This window comes from Dasypus novemcinctus, chromosome 1 (assembly GCF_030445035.2).
Source record: "Dasypus novemcinctus isolate mDasNov1 chromosome 1, mDasNov1.1.hap2, whole genome shotgun sequence".
NCBI classification, from domain to species: Eukaryota; Metazoa; Chordata; class Mammalia; order Cingulata; family Dasypodidae; genus Dasypus; species Dasypus novemcinctus.
The window spans coordinates 69,592,834-69,607,742 of record NC_080673.1 but is presented as its reverse complement, the minus strand read 5'-3'; positions in this window follow the sequence as shown (position 1 = coordinate 69,607,742).

Sequence of the window (14,909 nt, the reverse complement as noted above, 5' to 3'; positions counted from 1 at the left end):
ATTTCTTTCATATCCATAAGCTCTGTTACTTTTCTTTGCAAGCTTTCCAATTCTTCTTCTTTATGCTCACCAGTGTTTTCTTATTAACCTTCATCTCTTTAGCCATGTTTTCATTTAACGCTTTGATTTGATTTAGGAGATTTGTGTGAACATAATTTACTTGTTTTAAATCTTTGCCTTATCAGGACTTTTAATTTCTTCCTTTGGCTAGCCCATATTTTCCTGTTTCTTGTCATGACTTATAATTGTTTTCTGATGCATAGGTATCTGATATTTTTAGTGATTTTACTCTTATGGTCAATTTCTCTCTCTTTCTTATTGGTTTTGTTTCACAGCTCTCTTTTGACTTTTGTTTCTACTTATTCTAAACCTTTAAAATTGCCCCTTTTAAATCATCAAACCTTTCTCAGGTATTGTCTAATGGGGCACAGATCAGATCCAAGAGTCCTGGATAGTACAAGAGAGACACCAAAAAGTTTTATTTTCCTTTACTTTCCCAATTCTCAGCAGATGGTGCTTTTCGGCAAACATTTCCGTGGGAGTGAGTCATTCAACCTCTACTCACTTGTTTTTCTGAGCAGATTAGAGGCACAATGTAAAGTGGGACCCTGTTGCTTATGCACACTGAGGAAGAACCACACTTGGCCCTCTGCTGCATCCTCTCTCTTCCCAGAGAGAATATGTTCATTCCCTCTTATCTGGCCACCATTAATCATTTGTTTTACTGAGGCTGTTTATCTAATGGGTGGGGGATGGATGTTGCTCCCAGCAGTGGGGCTAGTGCTCATGGTTTTCTTTTTTACTTCTTCATCTCTCTGTCTTCACATCTTTCTGGTTGAAGGCACTCTCCTGGTTTTCATATCCCCTCCCAAAAAAATTGAACAGGGTCTCAGGGTTTTGGTTGACAGTGTGGAATGCTCAAACATATGCATTACGGGTGTCCCAGAAGGAGAAGAGAATGAAAAAGTGGCAGAAAGAATACCTTTGTCAGATAAAGATACTACAAAAAAGAAAGTTACAGACCAATTTCTCTATTGAAACTGATGGGAAAGTCCTCAACAAAATACTTGCTAATTGAATCTAAAACCATTAAAGGATTTTACATCACTATCAAGTGGGTTTTATCCCAGGTGTGCTAGGGTGGTTCAACACAAGAAAATCAATCAGTATAATACTCCACATTAATAAATCAGAGAAGAAAACTTAAAACAATCATCTCAATTGATGCAGAAAAGGTATTTGACAAAATACAGCATCATTTCTTTATAAAAACACTACAAAAGATAGGAATAGAAGGAAATTTCCCAACATTATAAAGTGTGTATATGAACAATTACAGCTATCATTGTACTCAACAGTAAAATACTAAAAGCTTTCACTCTGAGATCAGGAAAAAGACAAGAATGTCCACTGTTATTCAGTATTGTGATAGATGCTATAGCTAGAGAATTAGGCAAGGAAAAAATATAAAATCACCAAAATATGATAGAAGAGTAAAACTCCCACTATTTACTAATGATCTGATCCTATTCATGGAACATCCCAAAAAATACATAACAAAACTTCTAGAGCTAATAAATGAATTCAGCAAAGTGGCAGGATACAAGATTAATATGCAAAAATCAGTAGCTTTACTTTACATTATTAATGAGCAGACTGACAAGGAAGTCAGGAAAAAAATTCCATTTACAATAATGAATAAAAGAATCAAATATTTAGGAATAAACTTAACTAAGGGCATAAAGAACCTGTATTCAGAAACAACAAAACATTGCTAAAGAAAGCAAAGATGACCTGAATAAATGGAAGGACATCTACGTTCAGGAATTGGAAGACTAGAGAACATTAAGATGTCAATTCCACCCAAAATGATTTACAAATTCAACAGAATTCAAAAAAAAAATGAACAACGATTTTTTGCAGAAATGGAAAAGCAAATTAAAAAAATTTATTTGGAAAGATAAGGAGCCTCAAGGAGCCAAAAATATCTTTAAAAAAAAGAAAAATGAAGGTGAAAGACTCTCACTTCCTGACTTTAAAGCATATTGCTTAGCTACAGTGGAAAAAAAGCACTGTACTGGCACAAAGATAGACTTATCAACCAATGGAATCAAACTGAGATTTCAGAAATAGAACCTCACATCTATAGTCAAGTGATATTTGACAAGGTTGTCAAAACCATCCCACTGGGTGAAAACAGTATATTCAACAAATGGTGCTGAGAGAACTAGATATCCATATTATTACAAGTTCGTATAGTTTTCGTAAACAAATACTAACTAAAAATGGATCAAAGACCTAAATATAAAAGCTAGAACCATAAAAATCCTTGAAGAAAATGTAGGGAATAGCTTCAAGATCTTGTGGTAGATGGTGGTTTCTTAAACCTTACACCCAAAGCACAAGCAAGGAAAGAAGAAATGGATAAATGGGACCTCATCAAAATAACACTATTGTGCTTCAAATGACTGAAAAGAAGATTAAAAAACAGTCTTCTCAATGAGAGAAAATATTATATGTAGAAACCACATATTTGACAAAGGTTTGATTTCTATGTTATATAAAGAGATCATCCATCTCAATGATAAAAAGACAACCCAATTAAAAATGGGCAAAAGACTTGAATAGACATTTTTCCAAAAAGGAAATAATGGCCAAAAAGCACATGAAAAGATGTTGAACATCACTAGCTACTGGAGGAATGCAGATCAAAACCACAATGAGATGCCATTTCACACCTTACAGAAAGGCTATTATTAAAAAAAAAAGAAAGAAGGGAAACTACAAATAATGGAGAGAATATGGAGAAATGGGAACTCTCCTTCCCTGTTGGTGGGAATATAAAATGGAGCGGTCTCTTTGGAAAACAGTTTGGCAGTTCATTGGGCAGCTCAATACATATCTGCCACATGATCCGGCAATTCTGCTACTAGGAATATATTCAGAAGAACTGAAAGCAAGGGCATGAATAAATGTTCCATGGTAATGCAAGTTATTGGTAGTGGGGCGATGTATGGGAATCCTGTGTGGTATGCATGGTTGTTTCATAAATGCACAAATTCTCTAATAAAAAATTAGATACCAGGCATTGTAAATGTTCTTCATTGTCCCCTAATTTAAATAGCTTTGCTTTTTCTAGCTGGATACAAATTTAAAAGATTGCTGTTTGTCTGAAGAGAGGCTTTCACTCTGTTTGAAGTAATCAAATTAAAGGGTTCTAAATAAAGGAAGCTGTGCCTTTTTCAACAATCCAAAAATCCTAAGAGTATATTCTATGACCACTCTTAACACATTCTTTCCATCAACCAGTCCACCTTAACTCCTGAACGTATCAAAGAAGCACTTTTCAAAAGCATTTATCCTTATTCACAAATTTACATTCAAAGTCTATTGAAAGTTTTATTGTTCAATAGGTCGTCATAAATTCTGCCTAGACCCTGAAATGACTGGATTTAAAATGTATGATAATCAGCTAAAGACATTTCTTTAGTATTAATAAAGACATTTGCCAAGGAAAGCCCCTCCTTGTTACATTACACATTTGTAGAAATGAAATGACTAGCTTCTAATACAAGGGTAGAGCAGTCAGTTTTCCTAGGCTACTAAAATGGCTGGAATGGAATCATCTCTTATCTCTACTTGCCCTGAAAGAACACAGAATAAGTTCACAAAAGCTTGTCCAACACTTGTTCAAAAGAGGATGTTAACAAAGGAGAATGTGTTACTGTGTGTGTTTGTTTAAGTCCCAACACCACCATTTAGGTATGAGATCTTGGGAAAGTCAATCACTACTACCTTCAGTTTCCTCAAAAGTAAAGTGAGGAAAATATTAATAGGCTTGCTTTAATTGAATGAGATAATTAATGTAGAATTACAAACAATATATAATCTATGAAAGTACTGTTCATTTTTATTTCTATAACTTGATTTCATGCCTTTCCCCAAACTTTAATTAAGACTGCTTTATTGAATATGTTTCCCTTATTAATTTATAGAACTCAACACAACAAATTCCTGAACAGTGAGGAAAAACTTGCCTTCAAAATCCTGTTTTATAAACTGAGACCCTCATGATATATTTACTTAATGCCTTTTTTTAAAAAAAAAAAAAATCATTTCCTTTTTACAGGAAACCCATTCATCCTGCTCCTCAAAGTTTTTCCCTCCATTTGTCTCTCAATATGGACAGTACCACAACTGAACATTGACGTAGAAGAAAATTCTTTCTCATTTCTACAGATTTTGTTTATTCATCCCTGTTTACATTTTTCAAATGCTAGATCTATAACTCCTCTTAAGTATTACCTATTTCCTTTGGGACTAAGTTTGACCTGACCTGTTTTATATCATGAGAGATCCAATGGGAGGTAAGCAACACTAATTCATGTTAATATTAATGACAAACAAACTGTACTCTGCCTTCCAAAGAGTGAACACATGGGAAGGATATTGTTTCCTCTGCCCCTAAAACTCAAAATGCAATCTCATTTCTTCTCCATATTTCCCTGCCCATGTCCATTGAGACTCTATTTGTGGGAACTCTGAAACTGGTAAGCAATGTTTTAACTTCCTTTGTAGAGTTCTTGATATTGGAAGGCTTATCCCAAGCTGATATGTACCTTGGGAAAATATTTGTGTTTTCTCTTGAGCAAACTCCTTAATCTCCTGCCTAATTCCAATGAAACCTGCCAGGAAAATACTTCAGTCAGTAAAAATTAGTATGTGAATGTAGTAAATAAGAAAAAAAAACACAAAACCCTTGTTTCCAATTATACTTTTTAAGGTCTGATTGACCATTGGTAGAAAAGTCAGGATTGCCTTTTAATTAAAAGGGTAGCTGATTTTTTTGCCTTGATAGGTCTTGAAAATTTGGGGTGGAAAAAAAAGTGCTTAGTGAATATATTTCATTAAAATCTTTTATGAATTTTTCAACTTTGGAAATGCTGAATTCAGTAATAAAATTTTAGTGGCTCTACTAAAAACATGGATTTTACACTTTCATGATAAGTTTACATAGTGTAACATAATAAGGAATGATTCACTTCTCTGTTCTTTACGTATCTCCCTGCTCTGACTTACACACTGTAGATGAATGCTATGATTAATTTATCAATGCTTGTCTATTATCACAAAACAAGTACATAAATATAGACAAGGGTTGGGTAATTCTCATACCAACTCATGTCTGAACAATATTTGAGTGCATATGTAATGACAGATCATTTAATAGGTGTTTCTCACGTAAGTAATCTCATTTATACTAGAGAGTTAATGAACAGTTATGTGTAAGAGTATGATCTCTAAATCAGACTCCCTGCGTTCGTCCCAGTCCTATTATTTACTAATTGTGTGACCCTAAGAACTCAAGTTACTTAACTTCTCTGTGCCTCAATTTTCTTACCCAAAAAAGGAATAATAATTTTAACAACTTAAGTTGTTATGAAGATTTAATGTGACTCTAGCAATGGAAGAAATTGTATCATTGTTATGGAGATAGTGGCCATGGGAGTTGCTGAGGGCAGGAAGAGGGAAGAAGAGGTGTGATATGGGGGAATTTTCAGGACTTGGAGTTGTCCTGAATGATAGTGCAATTACAGAAGGACATCATATATCCCACCATAATCCACTGAATGCACTGGGAAATAGTGTAAACTACAATGTAAACTATAATCCATGTTGTGTAGCAGTGCTACAAAATGTATTCATAAAAAGCCAAGAATGTACCACACTAATGAAAGAATTTGGTGATGTGGGAGTAGGGTGGGGTGGAGTGGAGAGTAGGGCAATATGATATCCTTTCATATTTTTTAATGTAATGTTTTGTATGATTTATGTATCTTAAATTTTTTAATCTATTTTAAAAAATATTAAGTATTAATGCATATATGTGATGTCTTAGAGAAATGTTTAGAAAATATTAGTTATTATTATTCATGAAGTGAATATTATTTTTGAATTTTTGGTAAGTCCATTAAAGCTCAAACTTATTCAGGTACTTATGAAGGAATAAGCATTTTTATGTTCTTCAGTTGAGAGGAATAAGTGTCAAGTGGCATAATTTGGTTATTCACAATTATTAGTTTATTTGGAGTAGATATTGGTAGCTTTAAAAGGTCTTGTCCCCTGAAGCCTTGCTATTGGATAAAATAATACTATAAAGGAACATTCCAGACCAAATCCTGCCACACATACAAACATTTAACAATAGGCAGGCATAAAGATAGCAATGCAACCTGTTCCATAAGCTCAATGAAATACCAGATCTCTATAATTTTAGGTAGTTGTAGCAGTTTGATATTATTGATGAATCCCAAAAAGAATATTGGATTATGTTTGTAAACTGGTCTGTACCTGGGCATGATTAAATTATGATTAGGGGGAAGCAGATTTGGCCCAACAGATAGGGCATCTGCCTATCACATGGGATTTCCAAGGTTCAAACCCAGCGTCTCCTGACCCATGTGATAAGCTGGCCCACACACAGTGCTGATACATGCAAGGGGTACCGTGCCATGCAGGGGTGTCCCCCACGTAGGGGAGCCCCATGCACAAGGAGTGCGCCCCATAAGGAGAGCTGTCCAGAGTGAAAAAAGTGCAGCCTGCCCAGGAATAGCGCTGCACACATGGAGAGCTGATGCAGCAAAATGATACAACAAAATGAGACACAGATTCCGGGTGCTGCTGAGAAGAATACAAGCAGACACAGAAGAACACACAGCAAATGGACACAGAGAGCAGGCAACTGGGGGGCGGCAGGGAAGGGGAAATAAATAAATTTTAAAAAATGAATCATTTTTAAAAAATTATGATTAGGGCTTTGATTGGGCCACATCAGTACGGTCTGGGGTCCCACCTCTTGGTGGGTAGGGACTCACAAAAAAAAGACATGGCAAAGGACAGAGTTGGAGTTTTGATGTTGGAGTTTTTGATGCTGGAGATTTTGGGTTGGAGCTCTGGGAAGTAGGAGGAGCTTGGTCATGAGGAAAGAGAGAAGGCCCTAGGAAAAGAAAAAAGCCATTCACCTGACAGTCTACAGCTGGCCTTGTGGCAATACCAGAGTTGCTGAGCCCAGAGAGAAGCAAGCCCTGAGAAGAGAGGAACTCAGAAAGCCTGAACCCTGGCAGACATTGGCAAACATCTTTCCCCAACATGTAGAAATAGACTTTGGTGGGGGAGGTCACTTAGGCTTGACAGCCTGGTAACTGTAAGCTTTTACCCCAAATAAGTGCCCTTTATAAAAGCCAACAGATTTCTGGTATTTTGCATCAGCACCCCTTTGGCTGACTAATACAGTAGTCCACAATGTCCTTTTGCATAAAATGTTAATTCAAGGCAGAAAAGACAATATCTTAGAGGCAGAATTCAGCTACCTCTGAAAGGCCAGGGAAAAGTTCTCAGATGAGAGTCCTCATACCAGATGGGTCTTAAACCAAAGGACCATTCATAAAGGGGATAGAGTTCACCATATTCTTAACTCCTAGCTGTACAGGAGTTTCAGCTCAATATACTAGCCAATCCACATACCTTAAGTACTACTAATTTCACCAATGCAAAAATATTTCTATGTCAAGAGTGCTAATTACCATACCATCTGGTGTTGATCTCAGATGAAGAGAACTGAAAACTTGCATTAGACACCTCCAAAGTATGGGATTTTGATTAGTCTTTCAAGTTCTAGCCAACATGTGTATTCCATATTTGGTTATTTTAAATTTTAACTACCTATACCCCACTCTCACTCCACAGAATGTAGATTAAAACTAAGCACATACATACATATGCACACACACACACACACACAATACTGCCTTAAAATGCTTAAGTATTTTAAAGTAAATTACAGATAATAAAATCTATTTTCTTTTATTCTCTAGAAATTTCTTCTTCTAAGCTGACATCTTAGAGTTTACCAGCCCATTTTAGTTGACATGGCCACTATAACACAGATGTTCCAATTCCTGCCCTCTGGTTAGGCAATGTCCCTGTGCCTGATGCTAGTTTGACTCAACAATAATTCTTCTAGATATTAGCATGAAATATTACCAAAATTCATGTTCTGCTTTTCTCTCTCTGTCTCCTAGTGCTAGTATATATTCTCTTTCACCTTATAGAATGCTCCAGTCTCTGACTCCATTTTGTAACTTCACTCACACAGTAGGAAATGATGGACCATATGGAAGCTGGAGAAGGGATAACCCAACTGAAGGTACTCAAAATAAAATCGTAGAAAATACTATCCAGATTTTGTTACCAGGCACCATAAGTCCTAACCCAGCTATAATTTGTCATTTAAACTCCCCTTAAAAGCATAAATGCTATCAGTCCATTGGACATTCTTCCCCTTATCTTCTCTGCAACAAAATACTATTGAACATCATTCCTTCTTGCAATTGTCCCCCTCTTGGGCCCTCTTTCATGAATATCTACTGTTTTCTATGACCATACCTCTTAGTCTACTTTTGGGGTTCTGCTTTCTCTATTCACCCTCAGTATTCATGTTGCCCATAATTTATCCTCATTGCAAGTCTTAGTCTACATTCTCCTTTTCAATGAACCTATCCATTATTATCTATATCCTGAAAATTCCTACATCTCCACCACCGGTCAACTTCCTCTGAGTTCCAAATCTATGCCATCTAATTACTAATGGAACTCTCCACTCAGATGTCCCATTGTAGTCTCACACTTAATATGGCCAGAACTAAGCCTAACATCTCTGTTCCCTCACACAGTCACACCACAACAAATCCAGCTTCTTCCTTTGTATTCCATTTCTTATATTAATTTAAATTAATTTTAATTAATTCCCATTCTCTAATCACCCAAATCACAAGTATAGTTACCATTTAGAATACAATCTATTTTACTCATTCCCCACATATAACTGGTAAGTAATTCCTCTCAGTAAACATCCTAAATACCATTTAAATCTTCCTTCTTCTATTTCTATTGTTATTACCTTAATTCAAACTCTCTTTATTTTTTATGTGGATATCTGAAACAATTTCTAAATGTTTTTCTGATTCTGTATTTGCCTTTCCCCTCCAGTTCTTTCTGCATACAACATCAGAGTAATATAAAATGCAAAGTAAATGAAAGCATATCCCTGCTTAAACTGATTTAATGGATAATACAGCTCTCTTGATAAACTCAAAACTATTTAGCATGTATGTGAGGTATTTCATGAACTGATCCCCACCTAACCCTTCAATTATTTCTCACCTAATGCTTTGATTTCCTTGAAGAAGGAGAAATGCACCATATTCTCTGCTCCTTCCCCCCATTATCCATTCAGAATACACGATCTTCCTAACTGCCAACCTGCTAAATTCTGTTCCATTTTTTATTCTCTACAACATTTTTGCCATTCAGTACAGGTTTCTCCTCCTCTAGGAAGCTTTGCCTTACTCTTTCAATGCGTTTAGTTCCTCCAAAAAAACAAAGTCCATACTCTGGATCTCACAGAATTGCTGGCTTATTTGTCTGTCTTTCCCATTATATTATAAACTCCTTAAGAACTGGCACTGATTCCCTGAAAATAGTATTCAATAAAAAATGTGGGTGTTGGACTTGGCCCAGTGGTTAGGGCATCCGTCTACCACATGGGAGGTCCACGGTTCAAACCCCAGGCCTCCTTGACCTGTGTGGAGCTGGTCCATGCGCAGTGCTGATGCGCGCAAGGAGTGCTGTGCCATGCAGGGGTGTCCCCCGCGTAGGGGAGCCCCACATGCAAGGAGTGCACCCTGTAGGGAGAGCCGCCCAGCACGAAAGAGAAATGCAGCCTGTCCAGGAATGGCGCCACACACACGGAGAGCTGACACAACAAGATGACGCAACAAAAAGAAACACAGATTCCCGTGCCACTGACAACAATAGAAGCGGACAAAGAAGATGCAGCAAATAGACACAGAGAACAGACAACAGGGATGGGGGGGAGAAGGGGAGAGAAATAAATAAATACATCTTTAAAAATAAAAGTTTTGCTGATGAGTGATTACTATATAACCAAAGAGAAAAGAGTACTTCTAGATTTCTTGCTATTTCTTATCCTGTTGAAAGGCCAACAAAGATATCTGATTAGGAACTTTATTTAATTTATATTCTTCAAGGATTTGGATCTATAAAAGTGACATTTATTATAATTTGAGCTCTGGTGATTAACCTTCTACATTTTATAAATGACTGATTAAAAATGTGATTGAATGGATTTAACTTGGTGAGTTAACCCATAAATATAAATTTGTAACTTTGTGAAAATATTCTTATTGCTTTCCTATCTCAGATACTGGTTCCTAAATTAGATGACCTGAGGTAATGCTGGCAAATTCTGATGAGGTCTTTAATATCAAGCCTATGTGTGATTGCTGAGCTAAAATAATAATTATAGCTAACATTTTTTAAGTATTTACTCTGTTTTCTGTAAGGTATATTACTCATTTTACCTCTAACCCAGGAGTTCTTAACAGGGACATTTGGCAACGTCTGGAGACACTATCATTTGGCACAACTTAGCGAAAGTTACAGTTACCATCTACTGGGTAGTCAGGAATACTGCTAAACATCTTACAATGGATAGGACAATCCTTATCACAAAGAATTATTCTGTCCAAAATGTCAATAGTTCTGAGGTTAAGAAATCCTATTTAACACATGACAAATTTATAGCATGTTACAAATTAGAAATAAGTTACAAATAAGAAAATAACAATTGAAGAATTTAATATCCAAAGTCACCTAATTAAGTGGTGGGACTAATATTTGAATCTATGTCTGTAGAACTCCGTATTAGTCAGCTAAAGGGATGCTGATGCAAAATACCAGAAATCTATTGGTTTTCATGAAGGGTATTTATTTGGCATAGACGCTTACAGTTACCAGGCCATAAAGCCTAAGTTACTTCCCTCACCAAAGTCTGTTGCCATGTGTGGGATCACGATGGCTGCCAATATCTATGAGGGTTCAGCCTTCCTCTTCCTCTTAAGGCTCTGTGATCCCAGTTTCTTTCAATGTCAGCTGTAGGCTGGGATAAGTCTTGTCTATCTCCCAGGACTTATTTCTCTCCCAGCGCATATGTTCTGTTCTCTTCACAGGTCAGCTGTGACTGTCAGGCTCTCTCTGTTCCCAGGGCATCTGCTGTGACTATGGAGCTGTTTCTATTCCTGTGTTTTTTTCCTGCATATTTACCTCCCAGGGTCCAGCTCAAAACTCCAACTAACTCCTCTGCCATGTAGTTTTCTCTGTGGGTTTCTTTCCACCAAGGGGACAGAGGCTTAACATCCTACTGACATGGCCCAATCAAACCTTAATCATTATTTAATCAAGTAAAAGTGAAACTTCAGAATTTAATACAATCTAATATACCCAGGGGAACAGAACAGTTTACAAACATAATCCAATATCTATTTTTGAAATTCATAAACAATATCAAACTGCTAAAAACCCTAAAACTCATGTCCTTTCTAATATAGGATCATGCCTCCACTCAAAGTATTTAATAACTATAACTCCTTAGCTACTGTGTTACATATGATTGTATTATGTATTGTATAAGCGTGTCTTCCAAAATAAGATATAGACAATTTTAAAGTAATTACAGATCAGTTCTTTATGGATAACTGTCAAAAATGTGTGAACTCTATTTTTTTTTTAAATTTCATTGTAGATGATATTGTGGTTCTGTGTTTCTGATTAGTTTTGCTTTTCCTCAATGACCTAATTCAGAAATAAAGTTTCTTATGTACTAAGACTAAACGTTATTTAAATTTACATTCATTATGTCTAATTCTCAGAATAACCATTCTAGGTATTTTCTTCTACCACAGATGAGAAAACAATATTTTGTTCAAATGAACTCATCTTAGTCTATAGAAAATTTGGAGAACAAAATATTAAAATTACTTTTTCAGGTTTTATGTGATCACCAATTGCCCTAAAGTCTTTCCAAAAAACTCAAATAATCCTGACCTGTTATTAAAAATGAGTATCTATTCACACTTTTACAGTTTTGTGCCACCTTTCTTTATAGCAGTATGTTCAGTATTTATAATTCTATAAGGTAACAGGGATTGAACCCAGATCTCATACAGGGGAAGCAGATACTCAACAACTGAGCTACATCTGCTCCCCTGTTTGGTATATGTTTTCAACATAGTCAACTGTAAGCTTTTCATATTTTCCTCCATTAAACTTTACAAATTGTTCAATGACAATCTCTGTTGTTTAGCTTGTGGTTTTACAGGCATAATTCCGTACAAATAAGGAGAATTTCTGTAGTTAACACTAAGAGTACTGTCAGTGTAATTAGCATTAGCTTTGAACCCAATTTTTCATTATTTGCTTAACATGCTTTCCTATTCATAGCTTATCTTTCTTCCATCAAAAGAAATAATAAAATAACCTCATTTTTAATAAATACTGTATACATGGAACTTCCTGGAATATATGTACCCACCACAAGCTGAGAAAAAAAAATAGAAATTACATAATACTAATTTCCATGTTTAGATGTGTTCTCTTAGAAAAGTTTTCCATAACGCAGTTATATTTAGTGAATTACATAATTAATAAATAGACACACATGCACATTTACATATACCATGGCATGCCACATGTACCATTATCTCTAAGTTTCCTGGAACTCTATATGTTCAATTCATCATAAAGATACCACACACATATATAAAGAAATATGTATACATTATATGTAAATTATGTGTATGTATATATGTGTATATATATAAAAATAATATGTATTATGTGTTTTCTGTGACAGAGTAATGAAAAAAAAAAAGTAAAGAAGTAAAGCCACTACTCAACCAAAATATTTTTTTAAGTGTTTGCTTTCAAGTTAAAAGGGGAAATTTTACCTTACATCACCCAATTCTGAAAAATCCCAAGGATAATTGGAAGACAACAATAGGACAATTTAACAGAAAAGATCATATAAGAATATCTTAAAATGTTGCTCTTTTTAACCCTAACAATTCTTTTCAACCACAGGAAGATTGAGGGCTGGGCTCTCCCTTGTCCATTTATACCTCTCCTGTGCCATCTAGTGTTTGCAGGTGATTACTATGAATCCAGAGTCTAGAATAGGCTGTTAATACAATAGCTGACCATTCATTTTGTCTGCATGGTCTGACTCAGGCAAGCAAGCAAATAATTTGAACTTGGGCTGTGAAAATGTAGTTTATTGTTGTTGCTTTTCTTAAAAAAAAATTGTAAATTAATAGGACATTAATAGCAAAGGGTAAAATTTTGAAGTTAAATTCAGAAACTGTGGCTAACATATGTTGTGAAAATAATAAAGCTATTGAGTCTCATTAGATTCATATATAGTATAATAGAAGTAGAATTTTGATCTGAGGCTGCACATCTGGATGGGAGAAAGTAATAGGAAAATGATAGAGTGAAACAGAACTATCTGTCCTTACTCACTGTCAAACATTTTTTCCTCTCTTGTGGTCTGGCTACTGTACCAGATTGGTCATACTACACTATTAAAAGTGGCTTCGGTGGCTACTTCATCCTCTCTGGATGAAATCCCTCTTTACTACTTTAATCCAAACGTTCCATTAAGAGCACAAGCTCTCTGCATGGAGCCAGGTTGGGATCTTTTCCCATAGATCTTGGATTTAATTCTTTCCCTATGGGATAGTTTTCTCAGACATATACTGCTCAATATATTAATATACAAAAATATTTGTTTCTCAATTTACATCTGAATTCCCTGATTTGAGAAATAACTCAGCTGATATAAACCTATTTACATAATGTGTCCCTACTTAAATGGGAATTAAGTAGGGAAAAGAAATGAAATCTAGTGAATTGACACCATCTTGACTCAATTGAGGATTAGAAAAAATAAGTTCTGATCTGTGTGTTCAGATCTAACTAAAACATACTTAACCAAAATGAAATCATTGTTCCCAAAATGGTAAATGTGTTCTGCTGCTTCTCATTTGAACTCCATTTCAGGTGTTTTGCTGCTGTTGCTGTTGTTTTAAAGAATTTATTATAGCAAAAGAGGGGAAAGGTTACACTTACCTGCTTTTGTTTGCTAGTCTTCTGAGAGGGTAGAGTTAAGAGTCATGGGCAGTTCAAGAGCACTCATTAAACAAGACTACCCAGGATGTAATTCCAAGGTACTAAATACAACGCTGCTAAGATAAATTATAAGTAGGTTTCATCTTTGTAGATCAACCCAGCTTTAAAATATTAAACAAATCATTTCAGGCATCACTTATCTTTACTACTCCTTTTTATTTCAACTGAACTCAGGGTAAATGTTTGGTGTTATTCTTATACCGTTTACCCTAAGTCCAAAACTGAGCCATTTTACTAAAATAAAGAACATTGTTGGTTTCTGGAGGAACAGAGTTTTGCCCTGATTGAGTCCCCAATCTGTCTATTTTGGATTTTGATAAACATTACTCTTCAGACAGAGTTAAGTGTTCAACAAACTTCTATCCCTAGAAATACTGTTTTGTTCCTTTGTCATTCTCCTTCTAGCTGGGATTTTACCTGCCCCTTCCTTCTCCTATCATCCTTAGCACACAGCTCCAGCTGAAACCTTCCTTCTTGACATGTTGGTCACCATATGCCTTTCTCCATATTGCTCTTACAGAGATGTAAAATGCATATTGATGTATTAAATACACTCACCATCTGGTTCTGGGAACCAACAAGGCACAATTTAAAATAATTAAGACCTAGTTTAATATATTATCGGATAAACTATTGCCCCCAACTAGGGCCAAGTTATATTTTACAATCATTTTGGCGAGGAGGAAATTTTTGCTTCATACAGGAGTTACTGGAGAGACTAGAACAAGATCACCTAAATACCAATCCAGCAATGCAGACATAACAGATCAAAGTTAAAACCAAAGTTGCTAGAGAAAATGGAT